We start from the raw sequence: 23,387 nt of genomic DNA on the forward strand, positions 1-23,387 counted from the left end.
TGCCAACATTTTACCCGACTCGAAGATCAAACTAACCTACACACGCTTCATTTTATGATCATCCATGTGCCTATCCAAGAGCCCATTAAATGTACAGTTCCACCCACCCACCACTCTCTGTGTAAAGAACCTACATCTGAAACTGGCGGCACGGTGGCACAGTGGTTAGCACTGCTGTCTCACAGCGCCTGCGACCCGGGTTCAATTCCCGACTCAGGCGACTGACTGTGTGGAGTTTGCATGTTCTCCCCGTGTCTGCGTGGGTTTCCTCCGGGTGCTCCGGTTTCCTCCAACAGTCCAAAGATGTGCGGGTCAGGTGAATTGGCCGTGCTAAATTGCCCGTAGTGTTAGGTAAGAGGTAAATGTAGGGGTATGGGTGGGTTGCGGGTCGGTGTGGACTTGTTGGGCCGAAGGGCCTGTTTCCACACTGTAAGTAATCTAATCTAATACCCATCCTCCAGTCACCTTAAAATTATGCCCCCTGTAATAGCCATGTATGCGACGGAATAAAGATGTCGCTCACTATTCACTATCTATACCTCACACCATCTTGTTCACCTGTACCAAGTCGCCCCTCACCTTTCTTCACTCCAATGAGAAAAGCCTTAGCTCTTTCAACCTTTCTTCATAAGATATGCTCTCCAGTCCAGGCAGAATCCTGGTAAATCTCCTCTTTCCCCTCTCTGAGGCTTCCACGTCCTTCCTGTAATGAGGGGATCTAAACTGAACACAATATTCTAAGTGGGGTCCAAACAGGGCTCTCTAGAGCTGCATCATAACCTCACGGCTTTAAAACTCAATCCCCCAGCTAATGAAAGCCAATAAAACATATTCCTTCTTAACAACATTATCAGCTTGGTGGCAAATTTGACGGTTCTCAGGTCATGAAATCCAAGATCCATCGGTTCCCCCATACTATCCAGTATTCCGTCTTTTCCCCTGTATTCTGCGTTCAAGTCTGACCTTCCAAAATGAATCACTTCTTACTTTTCCAGGTTTGACTCCATCTGCCACTTCTCAGCCCAGCTCTATAGCCTGTCAATGTCCCGTTGCAACCTCCAACAGCCCTCCACACTATTCACCACTCCACCAACCATCTTGTCATTGGGAAACTTACTAACGCACTCTTTCACTCACACATCCAAGTCATTCATAAACTCACAAAGAGCAGAGGTCCTGTAACTTCTCCCTGTAGAAAACCACTGGTCACTGAGCTCCAGGCTGAATGCTTTCCATCTGTCATCAACCCCTATCTTCTATGGGCCTGGAATTCTGTATCCAGACAGACAGGCTTCCCTGTATCCCATGCTCTGTACTTTCTCAATGAGCCATAAACGTGTTTTGTCACATTCTCAAAGGATTCAATAAGATTTGTGAGGCATGACCTGTCCCTTACAAAGCCATGCTGAATGTCTCAATCAAGCTATGGTTTTTAAGGAATTATAAATCCCGTCTCTCAGAGTCCTCTCCGATAATCTGCACATCACAGACAGAAAAGGACAGGTCTGTAGTACCCAGGATTATCTCTATTCCCTTTCTTGAACAACGCCCAGGATGTTGCCTGGCATGGTAGGAAGATCGTATGAGGAAAGGATGAGGCACTTGGGGCTGTTCTCATTGGAGAAAAGAAGGTTTAGGGGAGATTTGATAGAGGTGTACAAGATGATTAGGGGTTTAGATAGGGTTGACAGTGAGAACGTTTTTCCGCTAATGGAGTCAGCTGTTACTAGGGGACACAGCTTTAAATTAAGGGGTGGTAGGTATAGGACAGATGTTAGGGGTAGATTCTTTACTCAGTGGGTTGTGAGTGCATGGAATGCCCTGCCAGTAGCAGTGGTGGACTCTCCCTCTTTATGGTCATTTAAGTGGGCATTGGATAAGCATATGGAGGTTATTGGGCTAATGTAGGTTAGGTAGGCTTCGGTTAGCGCAACATCGAGGGCCGAAGGGCCTGTACTGCGCTGTATTTTTCTATGTTCTATGTTCTAACGCATGGCTGATTCACCTAACCTGCTCATCTTTGGACTGTGGGAGGAAACGGAGGAAACCCACGCAGACACAGGGAGAATGTGCAAACTCCACACAGACAGTCGCCTGGGGCTGGAATCGAAATCATGTCCCTGGTGCTGTGAGGCAGCAGTGCTAACCACTGAGCCACCGTGCTAGCCCATTTAATCTCTGGAGCCCTGCTTCGGATCCTTGGTTCCTCAACCTTAGGTTAGCTTCCTTCTTCCTCTTGACAAGATGTTCTGCATCGCTTGGAACCTTGTCGACATGAAGTCCATGTCGACAGCATTGACTGCTCTGCCTTTACCTATCTTTTGGCCAACTCCTCGAAGAGTCAATCCGGTTTGTGAAATACGGTTTTCCACTCGCAAAGCCATGCTGACTATCTCTAATCAGCCCTTGCCTTTCCAAATATACGTAGCTCCTTTCTCTCAGAATCTCCTCCAAAAACTTACCCAGCATTGGGCTCATGGCGCTGTAATTTCCTGGCGTTTCCCTGCAGCCCTTAAGTGATGGAACATCATTAGCCGCCCTGCAGTCTTCAGGTAACTCGTTGTGCCTATTGATAATATAAATATTTCTGTTAAGGACACTGCAATCTCTTCCCTAGCTTCCCATAATATTCAAGGATAGACCTAATGAGCTGCTGAGGATTGAGCTACCTTTATTTGTTTTAAGGTTCCAGCACTTCCTCTTCTTTGTTGAGGATTCTTTCCAAGACATCACTATTTATTTCCCCAAGTTCCCGAGCTTCCATGTCTTTCTCCACGGTAACTGCTGACAACAGTATTTTGTCTAATATCTCACCCACCTCCTGATAGTTAAGGGGCCCTATTCTCTACCAAGTTACTCTTTAGCCCTTATTGAAACTTGTATAAAGGTTTCTGAAAATTTAAATAAACCGTATCTTCGGTACAGCCACTCCTACACCCGTAACTATCCTGCCATTTATACTCACACCAATGAAAATACAATCCTACAGGCTCAAAGCCACATTCTGTTTTTATTAAATGTGTTTCTAAGGGTCCAGTTATTGTTTATTGACATTTCCTTTCTAATACATTTAATCTCCCAACTTACTGTCAGACTAACGAACACTGCTTGGTTTCAGACTGGCAGCAGAATGGGTTATGGTAGTTTTATTTATCCATCTGAAAAAGGTAGCTTACAGGTTCAACAGGTAGTAGAGGCTTTGGAAATAGGGAGGGTCATGGAGACTGAAGTACATTATGGAGATAGGGAGTGATGTGTGGACTGTACGAGATTATAGACATAGAGAGTGCAGTGGTGACTGAAGAACATTATGGAGATAGGGAGTGCTGTGGGGCCTGAAAGAGGCCAAGGAGATATGGAGGGCTCTTGGGACTGAAGGAGGTTGCACAGATCAGGAGGATCATGGGGATTAAATTACTTACAGTATGGAAACAGGTCCTTGACCCAACAAGTCCACACTGAACCACTGACGCACACCCAACCAGACCCATTCCCCTACATTTACCCCTGCACCTAACACTATGGGCAATTTAGCGTGGCCAGTTCAACTAATCTGCACATTTTTGGACAGTGGGAGGAAACAGGAGCAACCAGAGGAAATCTGCGCGGACACTGGGAGAATGTGCAAACTCCATACAGTCAGTGGCCTGAGGCGGGAAATGAACCCAGGAAACTGGCGCTGCGAGGCAGCAGTGCTAACCACTGTGCCACCATGCCGCCCACTAAGATTGAAGGAGGTTACTCTGAAAGGGAGGGTCGTTGGGTCTGAATGAGATTATGGATTTAGGGAGGTTTGTGGGGAATGATTCAGGTTACATGGATAGGAAGAGTCATGGGGACTGAAGGAGTTTGTGGAGATAGGGAGGGCTGTGGGGACTGAAGGGGCTTACAAAATTGGGATGACTGTGGGGACTGAAGGAGGCTATGGAGATAGTAAGTCTATAGAGAAGCACAGGAAAGAAGAGCAGGTATCGGCCCTTTGACCACAGAGTCCGTCCCACCATTAAATATGATCATGACTGATCATCTAACCCAGTACAGTATTCCTTTCACACTTTACTCCGATATTATAGTTACTACTGGCATTTAGTGATACAGCGGGCTGTAGTAACCGGGACAGGGGTGTATCTTATAAAGATAGGGAGGGTTGTGGAAGCTCGAACAGGTGACAGGTACAGGGAATGTTTTAGGAATGGGAGGACTTTACACGGATTTGGAGGAATGCAGGGATGGGACGTGGTAACAATCACAGGGAGGATTTTGGGAGATCGATCTGAGACAAGTACAGTTGAGAATACAAGTGAGTCAAAAAGTGAGGGCAGGCAGGGACAAGGTAGGACTAATAAATTAAACTGGATTTATTTCAATGCAAGGGGCCTAACAGGAACGGCAGATGAACTCATGGCATGGTTAGGAACATGGGACTGGGATCTCATAGCAATTGCAGAAACATGACTCAGGGATGGGCAGGACTGGCAGCTAATGTTCCAGGATACAAATGCTACAGGAAGGATAGAAAGGAAGGCAAGAGAGGAGGTGAAGTGGCATTTTTGATAAGGGATAGCATTACAGCTGTGCTGAGGGAAGATATTCCCAGAAATACATCCAGGGAAGTTGTATGGGTGAAACTGAGAAATAAGAAAGGGGTGATCACCCTATTGGGATTGTATTATAGATCCCCAATAGTCAGAGGGAAATTGAGAAACAAACTTGTAAGGAGATCTCAGCTATTCTTAAGAATAATAGGTAGTTTAGGTAGGGGATTTTAACTTTCCAAACATCGACTGGGATTGCCATAGTGTTAAAGGTTTAGATGGAGATGAATTTCTTACGTGTGTACAAGACAATTTTCTGATTCAGTATGTGGATGCACCTACGAGAGAAGGTGCAAAAATTGACCTACTCTTGGGAAATAAGGCAGGGCAGGTGATTGAGGTGCCAATGGGGGAGTACTTTGGGACCAGCGACCATAATTCTATTAGTTTTAAAATAGTGATGGAAAAGGAAATACCTGATCTAAAAGTTGAGGTTCTAAATTGAAGGAAGGCCAATTTTGACCTGATTAGGCAAGAACTTTTGAAAGCTGATTGTAGGTAGATGTTCACAGGCAAAGGGACAGCTGGGAAAAGGGAAGCCTTCAGAAATGAGATGACAAGAGTCCAGAGAAAGTATATTCCGGTCAGGATGAAAGGGAAGCTGGTAGGTATAGGGAATGCTGGATGATGACAGAAATTGAGGGTTGGTTAGGAAAAAGAAGGAAGCAAATGTCAGGTATAGATAGGATTGATCGAGTGAACACTTAGAAGAGTATAAAGGAAGTAGGAGTATACTTAAGAGGGAAGTCAGGAAGGCAAAACGGGGACATGAGATAGCTTTGGCAAATAGAATTAAGGAGAATCCAAAGGGTTTTTACAAATGTATTAAGGACTAAGGGTAATTACGGAGAGAATAGGGCCCCTCAAAGGACAGCAAGACAGCCATTGTGTGGAGCCACAAGAAATGGGGGAGATACTAAATGAATATTTAGTATCTCCGCCATTATTTATTGTGGAAAATGATATGGAAGATATAGACTGTAGGGAAATAAATGGTGACATCTTGCAAAATGTCCAGAAAAACAGTAGAAAGTGCTGGATGTCTTGAAACGGTTAAAGGTGGATCGAGGACCTGATCAGTTGGCTCAAAGGTAAAAGGCAGAGGGTGATGGTGGAGGGTTGTTTTTTCAGACTGGAGGCCTGTGACCAGTGGAGTGCCACAAGGATTGGTGTTGGGACCTCTCCTTTTTGTCATTTACATAAATGATTTGGATGTGAGCATAAGAGGTACGGTTAGTAAGCTTGCAGATGACACCAAAATTGGTGGTGTAGCGGACAGCGAAGAGGGTTACACCAGATTACAACAGGATCTGGACCAGATGGGCTAATGGGCTGAGAAGTGGCAGACGGAGATAAATTCAGATAAATGCGAGGTGCTGCATTTTGGGAACGCAAATTTTAGCAGGACTTATACACGTAATGGTAAGATCCAAGAGAGTGTTGGTGAACAAAGAGACCTTGGAGTGCAAGTTCGTAGCTCCTTGAAAGTGGAGTTGCAGGTAGATAGGATAGTGAAGGCGGCGTTTGGTATGCTTTCCTTTATTAGTCAGAGAATTGAGTACAGGAGTTGGGAGGTCATGTTGTGGCTGTACAGGACATTGGTTAGGCGTGCAATTCTGGTCTCCTTCCTATCAGAAAGAGGTTGTGAAACTTGAAAGGGTTCGGAAACGACTTACAAGGATATTGCCAAGGTTGGTGGATGTGAGCTACAAGGAGAGCCTGAACAGGCTTGGGCAGTTTTCCCTGGAGTGTCAGAGGCTGAGGGGTGACCTTACAGAGGTGTACAATATTATGAGGAGCTTGGTTAGAATAAATAGACAAAGCCTTTTATCTTGGGTCGGGGAGTCCAGAACTAGATGGCACAGGTTTCGGGTGAGAGGGAAAAGATATAAAAGAGACCCAAGGGGACACGTTTTCATGCAGAGGGTGGTACGTGAATGAGATGCCAGAGGATGTGGTGGAGACTAATACAATTGCAACATTTAAGAGGCATGTGGATAGCTATATGAATAGGAAGGGTTTGAGGGATATGGGCCTTTTCCTGACAGGTGGAACTATATTGGGTTGGGATATCTGGTCGGCATGGACAGGTTGGACCGAAGGGTCTGTTTCCATGCTGGACATCTCTATGATTCTATCACTCATGGAGGTTATAGAAATAAACTGTGTGGTCGCGCCTGGAGGAGATTAAAGGTATAAAGGTTTGTAGTTACTGAAGGAAATTACATCAATTGGGACCAGCAGAGTTTACAGAAACTGAGTGTGTTTTAGAGACAGGAAGAGTTCATAGTCATCATTAGAATTGCAGAAACTAATTTATGAGAGAAGCAGGGTCACTCTGCTTTGTGCCCAGAGACAAGGAGGAGTCTAACAGCTGGGGGAGGTTGTTGTGACGAGGAAGGTTACAGAGATCATGAAGGTAGTAGGAGTTGGAAAAAGTCACAAAGACAGGGAGGTTTTTCAGGTCTGGAAAGGACTACACTGACAGGGATGGCTTAAGGAACTGAAGAGTTGTTTTTCACAGATAAGTAGAGATGTGACAGAGCCCGGGATTAAAGGCAAAGGCAGAGACTTAGAGAGTTGGCCTGGTCGGAGGAGCTTACATGGATAGGCAGGATTGTAGGGGCTGATAGAGATAGGGGAAGTGGTATCTATGAAACAGACAATGGAGAAAATGACAGACATAGAGAGGTTCTGTGGAACAGATGAATTTACAGACAGGATGGTGATAATGAAACCTGAGATTTTTCTCATGTTCCTTGCCCAGCATTGTTCCTACATCATGCCCTCAGGTTCTGAATTAAAGCCCATGAACTCCTCCCTGTGCTGTTTACTGTGAGTGATCTTACCAGCTGCAGGATTTACTGAAGGCTCCAGATCTGACTCTCCATCTCTCTCCGGCTGACCAACCGTCTTCAATGTGGTGGTGGACAAAACAGGAATTGGGAATTCTGCTGAGTCAGGGACATCAGGAATACCTACAGGAGACAGAGAAATAGACAGAATGGGAAATTAGACGAATGCAATGAAGGTTACACATGGAGAATGGCACTGAGTCCCACATAGATCTGGAAAATCTGAGACTCCAGCCCTAGCCTGTGCTGTTGCTCCTCTCTGGAGTGGAGAATTCTCTTGGCTCAGGATCTGAGTAGCTGCAAGAGCGAGAGACACTGACAGAGGCAGCAATTAGACACACACAGTGAGGGATATCACATGGATAGAGACTGACTGATAACAACAGTGTGCAGGATAGTGTCAGGATCACACATGATATCATCAGAAGTAATTCTGACCAGTGAGCATTGCTACCAGTACTCAGGCAGGACTGAGCTATTTTATTGGGATAGACTCCTCTGATACCTGGATTATGCAGTGTGCTATCAACAGACACAGACGAGGAGTGGGGCAGGTCTGAGGTGAATGCAAATTCCCAATTCCAAAGAGAAAGTTTGAAATATTGGAACACCATGGAGATGCGGATGAAGACCAACAGAAAGAAACATTAAGGGACTGAGTTTATTAACATACGACATTGTCAAATAGATTTGTGACAGGAAATTATTGGTTAAAATAAAGTGAATGCCATTTCTGCCTTCACAATTCCTCATGCACCATAAGTGACATCACTTCCGCCCCTCACATCATCGCTGATGTCACAAACTCAGTGACTTCCGCGCCACCAACGCCACTCACCTGCATTCTGCTGACAACCCCTCCAGGTCCTAACGTCACCATCACCGCCCCCCAGAACCCTGAGGGGAACACCACAACTGCTCATAACTCCACTGTCATCCCCCCTAACACCACACCCACTCCAGTTACAGGCTCCGTCCCCTCCCCCAGCTCCACACCTACGCCAGGTCCCACCTCCCACTCCTGCCGAGTTTTCACCATTCCCCTGACCTCACCTTCATTGAGGACAAATGATCAGTCCTTTATCCCCCTCCGTCCACACATCAATGAATTTAATACAACGCCGTGACATTGAACATTTCTTCCACCGCCTCTGAGCGTACTTTCACAATCAAGACTCCCGCCCACCTTCCTAGGACCCCTTTGCCTGCCCCCAGTACACTCCATCCACCTGAATACCCCACACTGGCCAATTACCTGGTCTCTGCCTTTTCATTTCCAACTGCCACCAAGACATTAAATGCCGCAACCCATCTACCCCACTCTCCCACTCCAACCCAGTGGTGGATAGAGCTTGTTAGAAGGCCTATGGTGTATTAGCGTTCATTAGCAGAGGGATTGAATTCAAGAATCGTGAAGTGATGTTGCAGTTGTACAGGACTTTGGTTAGGCCACATTTGGAGTACTGTGTGCAGTTCTGGTCGCCTCACTTTAGGAAAAATGTGGAAGCTTTGGAGAGGGTGCAGAGAAGATTTACCAGGATGTTGCCTGGAATGGAGGATAGGTCGTACGAGGATAGGTTGAGAGTTCTCGGCCTTTTCTCATTGGAAAGGCGAAGGATGAGGGGTGACTTGATAGAGGTTTATAAGATGATCAGAGGAATAGATAGAGTAGACAGTCAGAAACTTTTCCCCCGGGTACAACAGAGTATTACAAGGGGACATAAATTTAAGGTGAAGGGTGGAAGGTATAGGGGAGATGTCGGAGGTGGGTTCTTTACCCAGAGAGTGGTAGGGGCATGGAATGCGCTGCCCGTGGGAGTGATAGAGTCAGAATCATTGGCGACCTTTAAGCGGCAATTGGATAGGTACATGGATGGGTGCTTAATCTAGGATAGATGTTCGGCACAAAATCGTGGGCCGAAGGGCCTGTTCTGTGCTGTATTGTTCTATGTTCTAACCTCTCACCATCGCGATGCGCAGCCCTTCACTCCCGACCTCACCAGCAGACAAAAGGGTTGCAGTGGTAGTTTGGCGCACTGACTTCTACACCGCTGAAGCCAGACGCCAACTCGAAGACAACTCCTCCTCCCGCGCCCTTGGCCATGACCCCCACCCCATCACCAAACCGCCATCTCCCAGACCATACAGAACATTATCACCTCAGATAAACTCCCACCCAAGCTTCCAACCTCATTGTCCGGGAACCCCGCCCACCCAATTCTACCTCCTTTCCAAGATCCACAAGCCTGAACACCCTGGGCCACCTATTGTCTCAGCATGCTCCTACCCCACCGAACTAATCTCTACCGACATCAAGACTGTTCTATCCCCCCAGTCCAGCAACTCCCCACATATATTCGAGACACCACCCATGCCCTCGACCTCTTCCAAGACTTCCTTTTCCCTGACCCCCAACACCTCATTTTCACCATGGATATCCAATCCCTCTACACCTCCATCTGCCATGACTAGGGTCTCGAAGCCCTCTGTTTCTTCCCCTCCCGATGTTCCCAACACCACCCTTCCACCAACACGCTCATTCATTTGGCTGAGCTTATCCTCACCCTTAACAATTTTTCCTTCAAATACTCCCACTTCCTCCAGATTAAAGGGATACCATGGGCACCAATACAGGCCCCAGCTCTGCCTGCCTCTTTTTTGGCTAGGTAGAACAATCCATCTTCCATAGTTACACCGGCACCACTCCCCACCTCTTTCTTCGCTACATTGATGACTGCATTTGTGCCACCGCGTTCTCCCATGAGGAGGTTGAGCAATTCATCAACTTCACCAAGACCTCAAATTTACCTGACACTTACCTCCCCTTCTTGGACCTCTCCATCCCCATTACTGACGACCGACTTGACACCGACACTTTTTACAAACCTACCGACTCCCACAGCTACCTGGATTACACCTCCACCCGCCCTGCCTTTTGAAAAATGCCAACCTCTATTCCCAATTCCTCCGGGTCCGCTTCATCTGCTCCCAGGAGGACCAATTCCACCATAGAACACACCAGATGGCCTCCTTCTTTCGAGATCGCAATTTCCCTTCCCACGTGGTTAAAGATGCCCTCCAACGCATCTCGTCCACATCCCATACTTCTGCTCTCAGATATCATCCCTCCAACCGTAACAAGGACAGAACCCCCGGTGCTCATCTTCCACCCTACCAAACTTCACATTAATCAAATCATCTGATGACACTTACACCACCTCCAAACGGACACCACCACGAGGGACATATTCCCCTCCCCACCCATTTCCACTTTCCGCAAAGACCGTTCCCTCCATGACTACCCGGTCAGGTCCACGCCCCCCCAAATACCCACCCTCCCATCCTGGCACCTTCCCCTACCACCGCAGAAATTGCAAACCCTGCGCTCAAACCTGCACCCTCACCTCCGTCCAAGACCGTAAAGGAGCCTTCCATATCAATCAAAGGTTTACCTGCACATCCACCAATATCGTTTAGAACATGGAACATAGAACATAGAAAAATACAGTGCAGTACAGGCCCTTTGGTCCTCGATGTTGCGCCGATCCAAGCCTACCTAACCTACACTAGCCCACTATCCTGCATATGCTTATCCAATGCCAGGTTAAATGCCCATAAAGAGGGATAGACCACCACTGTTACTGGCAGGGCATTCCATGAACTCACGACTCGCTAAATAAAGATTCTATCCCTAAAATGTGTCCTATACCTACCACCCCTTAATTTAAAGCTATGCCCCCTCGTAATAGCTGACCCCATACGTGGAAAAAGGTTCTCATGGTCAGCCCTATCTAAACCTCTAATCATCTTGTACACCTCTATCAAGTCACCCCAAAACCTTCTTTTCTCCAATGAGAACAGATCCAAGTGCCTCAGCCTTTCCTCATACAATCTTCCTACCATACCAGGCAACATCCTGCTAAACACCCGTTTCCGTGCCTCCACATCCTTCCTATAGTATGGCGCCCAAAACTGCACACAATACTCCAGATGCGGCCGCACCAGAGTCTTATACAACTGCAACATGATCTCAGGACTCCGGTACTCAATTCCTCTACCAATAAAAGCCAGTACGCCATATGCCTTCTTCACAGCACAATTTAATCTATCCATTGCTCACGATGCAGTCTCCTCTATTTGGGGAGACTGGATGCCTCCTAGCAGAGCGCTTTAGGTAACATCTCTGGGACACCCGCACCAATGGACCCAACCGCCTTGTGGTTCAACATTTCAACTCCCCCTCTCACTCTGCCGAGGACATGCAGGTCCTGGGCCTGCCCACCGTCATTCCATTACTACCCGACGCCTGGAGGAAGAACGCCTCACCTTCTGCCTCGGAACACTTTAAAGCCAGGGCATCAACGTGGACTTCACCAGTTTTCTCGTTTCCCCTTCTCCCAACCCACCCCCGCTTCAGCCTTCCAGCTCAGCACCGCCCTACCTGCCTATCTTCTTTTCCACCTATTCACTCCATCCTCCTCTCTGACCTATCAGCCACATCCCCACTCATAGATTGTACTCTTTGCTACCTTCCCCCAGCCTCCACTCTGACCTATCACCTCCATCCCCATCCCCACCCCCACCCACCTATTGAACTCTATGCTACTTTCTCCCCACGCCACGCTCTCTCATTTATCTCTCCACTCTGCAGGCACCCTGCCTCTATTCCTGATGAATGGCTTTTGCCCGAAACGTTGATGTTCCTGTTCGTGGCATGTTGACTGATCTGCTGAGATTTTCCAGCACCACTCAAATCTAGACTCTGGTTTCTAGCATCTGTAGTCCTTGTTGTCTGTTGTCTGAGAGTGGCTGTTGGTTTGACAACTCATCAGAATGAACGACCCGATACCAAACATGAGCAAAACCAATGTAGTGTACAAAATCCTATGCAAGGACTGCACAAAACACTACATAGGACAAACAGGAAGGCAGCTAACGATCCGTATCCATGAATACCAAGTAGTCACGAACGACATGACCAGCTATCCTTAGTAGCCACACACGCAGATGACTAGCAACATGAATGCGACTGGGACAACGCTACTATTATAGGACAAGCCAAACAGAGAACAGCCAGGGAATTACTAGAGGCATGGCACTCATCCACAGATTCAATCAATAAGCACATCGACCTGGACCCAGTATACCGACCACTGCAGAGGACAGCTGAAACTGACAGCCGGAAGCGGCAGATTCAAACCACTACAAATGCTGGAGGAAAGATCACTGAAGCGCTTCACAGGAGGCTCCCAAGCCCTGAGGATGTCACCTAGACAGGGGATGAAACGTCTGCAACACAAACTCCCAGCTCAGCGAACAGAACCACAACAACGAGCACCCGAGCCACAAATCTTCTCACAAACTCGTGGTATTATTGCTAGAGAATGTATCCAAAACCTCAGCTAAGGTTCAGGGGAGGCTTGTTTGAATCCCATCATCTGAAATGGAGACATTTGAAATCAATAATTTTAAAAATAATAATTAACAATCCACAAATAAGTATGAGATCATTACTGATGTACAAAAAATCCAAACACTTGTCCTTTCAAGAAGGACATCTGACCATCCTCACCTGGTCTGCACGACATCCCAAATTCAAGGTCCTCTCAATTGCCCTCTGAAATGGCCGAGCAAGTTACTCAGCTCAAGTGCAGCTCGGGCTGGGCACGAAAGGCTGGTCAGTCAGAGACACCAACATCCCATACCTGATTTAATAAATAATCCATTAGGATGGTCCTGGCGAATCATGTCGGTAGGTTTATGGACAGGACTTTAATCTGACAGAGAGGATGCAGGAACATGGTTCAGGTGAAAGGAGCTTTCCAAATCCAAGGAAAAAAGGTGAAACCTCGGAACAGCATGGGAATGTGGCTGAAGACAAGCAGAAAGGAATAGGATGGGACAGGGTTTAACTAAAACTGTACATCAGTGAATAAATTTGTGACAGAAAATTGTGGGAAAGAGTAAGTTGTGTTTTTTCGAAAGGACAACATCGTTACAATAAGGTAGATGGATTTGTGACAGAGGTAAAAGAGAGTTAGACAGCAGGGAGACATGGATACAGGGTGAACAAAAATATTCAATGGTTCACAATCTTGTGCAACCTCAGGCAAAATGGATAACACGAACAATAAGACATTACAGAGAAAGCATTTGGTCACAGATCTTGAAGTAGAGTCAGTCTGAATGTAAATTCTGCCTATTACTTGCCAAGGACACAAGCAGAACAGTTTTAGCCAACGAACAATATTGCATAGCTCATGACTGCATTAAACAGGAACTCATTGGAATATTTTTAACAAAGGCATTATTAATTTTGGAAAACTTCAATATTTGTATAATCTGGGACAATCACACGGACAATATTGATATTTGAAGAGAAGTTCGGTTTTTTTTTTCAGTGTTTCTTTGAAAAACACATTGTGCAACTAGCTAGGGATATAACTATCGCAGAGCGACCGTGTAATGAAACTTAGTGAATGACTAATGTCACCTGCAGAAATCCTTCGGGAAATTGTGATAAATTGCAGTTTTAATAAATATAAAGTTTTAAAGTGAATCACAGAAAGGACAAGCTACAACTAGAAACAAAAGTAGCCAATTACATGAGTTTGAGAGATGAACGGACCAAGGAAAACAGCCTAAACTGACTGAAACATGTGTCTGTAAGTGAACAGTGGAAAACATTTGAAGGAACAGTATCAAACACTCAACAAAAGGACATTCCATTGAAATAGTAAAAATCTCAGCAAGAAATTCTCACCCATGCCTCACTCCGGACAAAAGAGATCATACTAGATTTTGAGGCTAAGAAGATCGCCACAAAATACTTAAAATCCTGAAGTGAGAGAGTGCTTTAGGAGTAAATGATAAATGGATTGCAAACAGTCTGGAAGCAGCAGGAGGGCTGTGGGAAGGGGAACCATTGTCAGGGTTTAATGACACGATAGGAACAGGGAGAGGTGAAGGTGCTGGAGGTGGTGAGAGTGTCACAGAGAGTCGTCAGGGCCTGAACGGTGTTACAAAGCCAGTACGGATTGCTGCAGCTGGAGTTGTTTGCAGAGGTAGGCAGGGACATATGTATTTATATTTATTCATTCATGGGATGTGGGTGTCACTGCCTGGACTAACATTCTTTGAACCCACTGCTAATTATCCAGAGGGTAGCTCAGAGTCAGCCATATTACTATGGGTCTGGAGTCACATGTCAGCCAGACCAGGTTAGAATGTCAGATGCCCTTCCCTAAAGGAGGTTACTGAACAACAATGTTTTTATTATAGCCTCACCAATGTCTTTTACAAATATACCATGACATTCCAACTCCTACTCTCAATGCTCTCCTAATGAAGGTAACCATCCCAAACGCCTGCTTCACCAGCCTGTGTACCTGTGACACCACATTCAAAGAACTCTGTACCTGTGCCCTTGGGTCACTGACAACACTACCCAGGGCCCGAAACTAAGATGTAAAGGTCCCACCCTGGTCTGCTTCACCAAAATGTAACACTTCACATTTATCTAATTAAACTCCATCTGCTATTCTTCAGCCCACTATCCCAGCAGTAATGTTCATCCTGTTGGATCATATATAGCCTTCTCCACTAACCACTTTCCCACCAATATCAGTGTCACCCAAAAAGCTTACGTACCAGGAAACCAATATTCCCATCCAAACCATTTATCCAAATGACAAACAACAGTGGGCCCACAATACCGCTGGTCATATGTCTCCAGTCAGAAACACAACATGTCTCCCACCACCCTCCGTATTCAACCATCAAGCCAATTTTAAATCCAGTTGACTAGCTCCTCATGAATGCCATATCCTTTTACACTAATCTGAGCTTATTACGCAGTTTACCATACGGAACGTAGAACACAGAACAGTACAGAACAAGACCCTTCTGCATTGATTTCATGCCAACCTTTTATCCAACTGTAAGATCAAACTAACCTACATAACCTTCATTTTACTATTATCCATGTATCTGTCAAAGAGTCTATTAAATGTCCCGTATGTGTCTAATTTTACTACCACCATTGGCAGTGCATTCCAACCACCGACCATTCTCTATCCTCTTACCCATCCTCCAATCACCTTAAAATTATGCTGCCTTGTAAGAGCCATTTATTCCATAGGAGGAAAAGTCTCTCACTATTCACTGTCTGTGTGCCTCTCATCATCTTGTTCACCTCTACAGGGTCACCCCGTCCCCTTCTTCACTCCAGTGAAAAAAGCTTTAGCTCCCTCAAACATTATCCATAAGAAATGTCCTCCATTCCAGGCAGCATCCTGGTAAATCTCCTGTGTACGGTCTCTAAAACTTGCACATCCTTCCTGTAAACAGGGGACCAGAACTGAACACAATATTCCAAGTGTGGTCTCACCAGGATGCTATAAAGATGCAGTAAAACCTCACTGTTCTTAAAATCAATCCCCTTGCTAAGGAAAGCCAACACAACATATGCTTTTTTAACAACCCTATCAACGTGTGTGGCAACTTTGAGGGATCTATGGACATGGACACCATGGTCTCTCTGTTCCTCCACACTGCCAAGTATTCTGTCTTTCACTCTGTATTCTGTATTCAAATTCCACCTTCCAAGATGAATCACTTCACACTTTTCCAGATTGAACTCCATCTGCTACTTCCAGCTCAGCTCTGCGTCCAGTCAATGTCCCATTGCAACCTACAACAGCCCTCCACATTACCCACCACTCCACCCACCTTCGCGAGATTGGCAAACTTATTAACCCACCCTCCAACATCTAAGACATTTACAAAAATCACAGAGAGCAGAGTCGCTGGGCCGATTGTTACAGAACCCCACTGGTCACTTAGCTCCAGGCTCAAGACTGTCCATCTGCTGTCACCCTCTGTCTTCCCTGGGCCATCTAATCCTAAAGACAGATAGATTTCCCTGTATCCCAATCATCCTTCTTTTCTAAATGAGCCATCAACGTATTCTGTCATATCCTTAAAGAGTTCAATAAGGTTTGTGAGACATGCCCTGACCCCTCACAAACCCATGCTGTCTCTAATTTAAATATGGTTTACCAAATAGTCATAAATCCTGTATTTAGAGTCCTCACCAATAATCTGCACACCACAAACATTAAACTAAATCTGTAATTCCCAGAATTCTACCTCCGTAACATGGCCTGGACTCTCCAAATCATCCCTCCTCTGCAATGTTCCCCACAAGGGCACAGGAGGGTAGTGGGAGTTACAGAGATGGTGAATATCAGGACAGGAGGGTTTTGCAGACATTTGGAGGGTTGTAGTGCCAAAAAGGAGGCTTCAGTAATTGTGAGGTTTCATGGTGATTAAGGCATTTGAGGAGGGAGGGAGGGAGGGAGGATTGCAGTGAAATGAAAGGTTTCACAGTTTAGTTGTTTTGTTAGGACTATAAGAGGTTACTGAGTCGGGAAGGTTGAAGAACTGGTGGTTGTTACATAAACATGATTTTGATTGCAATGGCAGGAAGAGGATGCAGGAAGCTGAAGAGTATGGGGTCTGAACGAGGTTACACAAATGGGAAGAGTTGTCAGGGGTGGAGGTGTTTACAGAGACAGAATGGTCTGCTCTGGAGCAGAGGACCCCGATTGGAAGGGATGTGGGGACTGGAGGTGGTTTCACAAGGAGGGAGGACCTCAGAGCCTCAAGAGATTACAGAAATGTGAAGAGCTGTCGGGCCTGCAGGAGTTCATGAAGGTGGGGAGGAGGGAGGGATGAAGCAGTTTACTCGGAAGTTTGTAGGAAAGGTCTGATCACAGACAGGATTATTTAGGGAATGGAGCAGATTACAGAGATAATGTCGGTTGTGTAGTCTGTAAGAAAAAACACACATATGGAGGGTAGTCGGGACTGAACAGGTTTTGAGATATTGAAATTCTTAGGTTCTGGTGTTATTTAGACATGGAGGATGTGGAATCGGACAGATTTTCCTGGTGATAAGAACAGCAATTTTGGTTGGAGACAGTTACACAGATTAGTGGTCTCCTCCAGTTTGGCCTAAGTGGGGAGGTGTTGTAGGGGAGGTTGTCGTTAATACAGATAGGGGTGTCAGAGCTGGAGAAATTTATGCAGATGAGTAGATGGGTGGAAGTACTGGAAGAGCTTGCATTAACAGGGTGGGTGATAGTAATGAGAGCATGTTACACAGATCGCAGGTCCTTTAGGAACTGGATAGAACAGTCACAGGGACTGGAGTGGGTTCGACAGATCGGAGTGTGGCAGAGACCTGAGAAGATTATAGGGTCTCCACAGATTGATTCTGTCTTTAGGGCCGGAAGAGGTTCATTAGATACAGAAACCTTAAACCCAATGTATACCATCTTCATTTGCCAGGCCAGAGCCTCAAAATCCCTCATCAGCCAGGGTAACCGAAATCTTCCACTTTTCCCTTCACCCTAACAGGTACATACTGACCCTGGATTTTCAATATCACACTTTTAAATGCCTCCCATTTTCCAGTCGTTTCTTTTCCTTCAAACAGACTCACCCACTCAACCTCTGCTAGGTCCTGCTTCACGGCCCCAAACCTGGCTGTGTTCCAGCATAGCTCCTTAACCTGTGGACCTCTCCTATCATTTTCTGTAGTTACGTTAAAACTAAGACCGTTGCGATCACTGGAACCAAAGTGCTCTCTGATTGACACTTCAGTCACTTCCTGATCTCGTTTTCTCAGGGGAGATCCAATGTTGCGCCCACCTGAGTAGAGTAGGACCATGTACATATTGGTCAAGGAAACTTTCTTGGATCCATTTGACAAATTGTACCCCTTACGGGCCTTTTAATCTCTGAATGAACAAGTCACTCCAGGGGAAATTAAAATCTCCGAACAATACTACTTTCTTATTCCTACAGCTGTACAATCTCTCTAACATCTGCTCTTCTCATACCCGCTGGCTATTTGCGAGTCTGTAATACAGTCCCAACAATGTGACCGTCCTCTTCTTCTTTCTAACTCCCAACCATTTGGCCTCATTTGATCACTCTTTAGGAGTATCCTCTCTGACCACTGTTGTTATGTTCTCCCTTATCAAAAGGACAACTCCCCCTCCTCTCTTACTTGTCTTTCTGTCACGCCTGTACCTTCTGTATCCTGGAACACTGAGCTACAAGTCCTGCCCTTCTCTCAGCCATGTTTGTGTTATGGCTATAACATCCCAGTCCCCAGAGCCAATCCATGCTCTGAGCTCACCTGCCTTACCAGTCAGGTCTCATGAAATAAATGCACTTTAAACCAGAAGTCTTTTCCCTCCCTTGACTGTGCCCCTGGATATCCTGAAAAGGAATCTTGCTCTTGGTGGCTGGTGTATTTTCCTCTGACTGGCCGATGGTCTCTCTGTTTTTTTCAGAATCCCAATCCCCTGGCAAACTGGATTAAACGCTCCCAGGTAACACAAGCAAATCTTCACCCCCAGGTTGCTAGTATCCCTCTGGTTCAAGTCCAACCCGTCCCCCTTGTCCAGGTCACCTCTATCCTAGAAGAGATCCCAATGATCCAAGACGTATAAACCTTCCCCCTTCCACCAGCTCCTCAGGCACACATTCATCTGGCTTATCTTTCTATTTCTGTATTCACTGGCGAGTGGCACTGGGAGTAATCTGGGGCTCACTGCCCTTGTAGTCCTGCTTTTTAACTTCTTACCTAACTCCCTATACTCACTTGACCAGAACACATCTAACTGCATCTATGTAATGTGTACTGATGTGCACAATTACCACTGGTTGTTTGTCCTCCCCCTGGAGAAATGGTCAAAATCTGACCTCCCTTTTGGGAACAATGTAGGGAAAGGGACTGAGGTGTTAGTTGGGGAGCACTTTGACAAAGTGACCACAACTATATTAGTTTGAAAACAGTTATGGAAAATGACAGGCCTGGTCCACAATTGAAACATCAAAATTGGCCTGCCCCATCCAGAAGGTATTGGTCAAGAGCTTTTAACAGTTGCTTGGGGAGAATATTTGCAGGTAAATGGACGTCAGGCAGGTGGGAAGCTTTCAAAAGAGCGATAAACTGAGAGTTCAGGGTGAAGATATTTCTGTTAGTGTGAAGGTCAATGCTGATTACAAGTAGGAAATTCTGGATGACTGGGGATATTGAGGTTCTGGTCAAGAAAAAGGCGGTCCATGTCATATATGGCCAGCTGGATTCCTCAAAGATCATTGTGGGTACAGTAATACACTGAAGAGGGAGAGCAGGAGGTCAAACAAGAGACCTGAGAAAACTTTGGCTGATAATGCTGAGGAAAATCCAAAGGCATTCTACATGAATACTAATGACAGAAGATTTACTAGGGACAGAATGTGTCCCCTTAAAGATCAAAGGGATAATCCATGTGTGGAACCACAGGAGATGGGTGAGATCCTTGACGAAACTTTCACATCAGTACTTAAAGACTGGGGAAGTCAGGGAAATAAAGTCTTCAAAAGACTCCGCATAACAAAACAGGAAGCACTGGAGATTTTAAAACGCATAGAAAACAGACAAATCCCTGGGGGAAACACAGGAACAAATGCCCCTAAAGAGATATTTATATCAGTGACAGCCACGGGTGATGAGCTGGAAGCCTGCAGGGTGTTTCATGTTGTGCCAGTATTTAAAACTGCAGGGAGGGAAAGCCAGGCACCAAAAGACCAATTGGCTTGATGTTAGTGGTGCGTACGGTGTTGGAGGGGACTCGGAGGGACAGGAGTTACATGCATTTCGAACGGCAAGGGTTGGTTAGGGACAGTTGACGCAAAGTACACAAGTAGTGTCTCACAAACTTGCCTGAGTTTGTTGAAGAGGTGACTAAGAAGATAGAAGAAGACAGAACAGGAGACTATGTCTATGCTGACCATTGCAAGGCCTTGGAAAGAGTTTAGTGTGGAACACTGGTTAGTAAGGTTAGATAACATGGGAGCAGGGAGAGATAGCCAACTGGATACATATTTGGCTTAACAGTAGGAGACAGAGGGTGGTGGGAGAGGGTTGTTGTGCAGACTGGAAGTCTATGACCAGCGGTGTGCCAGATGGAGCAGTGCTAAGTTCCACTGTTATGCATCACTTACAGAAAATCTTTCAGTAAGAACATAAGAGTCATTGTCAGTAAGTTTGTTGATAAAAGTCCAGATAGAACACGGGTTATAGTGGGCAGAGAATACCGTTATCGCAGGGGATCTCAAACAACTGAGCCAGTGGGCCAACGAATGAAAGATGGAGTTGAATTCAAGTGATGGATTCTGTTAACACAAACCAGGGAGGACTAACACGTTTAATGGTCAGGCCCTGGGCAGTGCTGTCGAACAGAAAGAGACCAAGGCATGCGGTCACATTGTTCCCTGGAAATGGCATCACTGTGGACAGGATGGGCAAAGTGGATTTGGCACACTTGCCCACATGGGTCAGAGCATTGAATACATGAGTTGGCACATCATGATACGGCTGTACAAGGCATTGCTGGGTCTCCAGTTGTAGCACTGCATAGAATTCTGATCCTCCTGCTTTAGGAAGCATTTTCTGAAACTGTACACGGAGCAAAGATTTACGAAGATGTTACTGATACTGGAGGGTTTGACTTATAAGGAGAGGCTGGATAAGCTGGAAAGCAAAACAGGGGGATGAGATAGCTTTGGCAGCAAAGAGGATGCAAAGAGATCCTACAGTACACAAGTACAAAAAAGCAACGATAGAGACAATAAGCCCCCTTAAATATCAATGAGGCCATTTCGGGTGTGGAACCACAGGAGATGGTTGAGACCCTAAATGAATGTTTTATGTTAGAAATGACTGCAGACAAGTCAGTGAAAGAAGCAGTGATGTCTTGAAAAAGAGTCCCCATTACAGGAGAAGTGGTACTGGAGGTCTTTGAACACAAAGGTAGAGAAAGCACGAGCCGCTGAACAAGTGTATCCCAGAACATTGTGGCAGGGACCCAAGGAGAGATATTTCTATCATTGTCCGTCCATTAGGCGTAGGTGTCTGAGAGGTGATCTTATAAAGTTTATATAAAACCACGAGGGGTATACCTAAAGTGAAGAGTGAATGTCTCTAACCCAGAGTAAGGGAGTCTATATCTAGAGGGCAGAAACATTGAGGTCGGAGAGGAAAGACTTAAAAGGGATCGGAAGAGAACATTTTCCACACAGATGATGGTTCACGTATTGAATGAGCTGCAAGGGGAAGTGATGGGGAGAAGCATAATAACAACATGTAAAAGACATTTAGGCAGAAACATCGGAGAAGGTTTGCACGGATATGGGTCACACACAGACAAACGTGACTCATTCAGGAACTGTGGTGAGTATGGACTATTTGGACAGAAGTTTCTGTTTGTGTGCTGCATAACTCTGTCATTCAAGGGGGAGACTACTGAGATAAGGCACGTTGTAGACACTGAAGCAAATTACAACGATACGGTTGGTAGATCGGAATGCAGTACGTTCCAAATATGTGGAGGGACTATAGGGAAGGGAGGAGGTTACAGGGACTGAAACTGATAAAGGAGTTACAAATTATTGAAGACACGGAGATACAGTGTTGGAGAAGGAACGCAGAACAGAAAGATCCCAGGCAGCATTCCCATCCTGCCTTGGGAGGCCTGCTTTCCCCACTGTTGTACTGATGCTCACTAAGACAGCACAGGTCTGGATTGATAACTGTGACACTCCCGATACTGTCTTAGTACAGCATTTTGTGTTTATTGTACTCCCCTTCCAGCAATGTCATGTCTTGTTAGCTGATATTTGTAGCCCTCTCATTGCTCTCTGCTCTGTGCACTGTGAGTGATCTTACCTCACTGCAGGATTTATTGAAGGCTCCAGAACTCCCTGCCCTTTGTCTCTCTCTGGCTGACCAAACATTTGCAATGTAGTGATGGACGTGACACCCAGCAGTTGGTGAGTTTATTGAGTCAGGACCTTCCCGAGTACCTACAGGAGATAGCGAAATGGGAAATTAGACTGATCCAGTGAGGGTTACACATGAAGAACGGTACTGTGTCCCACAGAGACCTGGAAAATCCCAGTCTCCACCCCTGGCCTGTTCTTCTGCGTCTTTCCAAATTGGAGGATTCTGCTGGGTCAGGATCTGGAGTAGCTGCAAGAGTGAGAGGCGCTGACAGTGGCAGCAATTAGACCCCCACAGTGAGGGATACCACATGAAGAGAGACTGAGTGATATCACAGCGTGCTGGAAGATTTCAGGATCAAGCAGTAGGAAGAATGGGTTTAGCTTCAAGATGCACTAGTATCAGGGATCAGGGATAAGCAGGTGAAGTGATGGCCTCGTGGTATTATTGCTAGAACATGTATCCCAAACCTCAGCTCATGTTCAGGGGAGAAGGTTTGAATTCCACCATCATAAATATTGGAATTTGAAATCAACAATCTTAAATATTGTAATTAACAATCCATAAATAGGTATGAGACCATTTTTGATATACACAAAAACCCAAAAGCGTGTCCTTTCGAAAAGGACATCTGCCCATCCTCACATGGTCTGCATGACATACCCACAGCAAAGTGTTTGCCTCTCAATTACTCTCTGAAATGGCCGAGCAAGTTACTCAGTTCAAGGACAGCTAGGGCTGACAAGAAAGTCTGCTTAGCCAGAGACATCCACATCCCATACCTGATTTTTCTTTAAAACGCATTAGGACGGTGTCACTGGAATTGTGCTGGGAGCTGTGTCCTGTTCAATCATGTCGGTAGGTTTATGGACAGGGCTTTAAACTGACACAGAGGATGCAGGGACGGGGTTCAGGTGAAAGGAGATTTCCAAATCCAAAGAGAAATGTTGGCGCATCTGAACATCATGGGGATGTGGCTGAAGACAAGCAAAAAGGAACAGGAAACGACAGAGTATAACTAAAACTGCATATCAGTGAAGATGTTTGTGACAGGAAATTGTTGAAAAGAGGAAAATTTGTTTTTTTCTTCTTGGA

The sequence above is a fragment of the Hemiscyllium ocellatum genome, unplaced genomic scaffold (assembly GCF_020745735.1).
Source record: "Hemiscyllium ocellatum isolate sHemOce1 unplaced genomic scaffold, sHemOce1.pat.X.cur. scaffold_103_pat_ctg1, whole genome shotgun sequence".
In the NCBI taxonomy this organism is placed as follows: Eukaryota; Metazoa; Chordata; class Chondrichthyes; order Orectolobiformes; family Hemiscylliidae; genus Hemiscyllium; species Hemiscyllium ocellatum.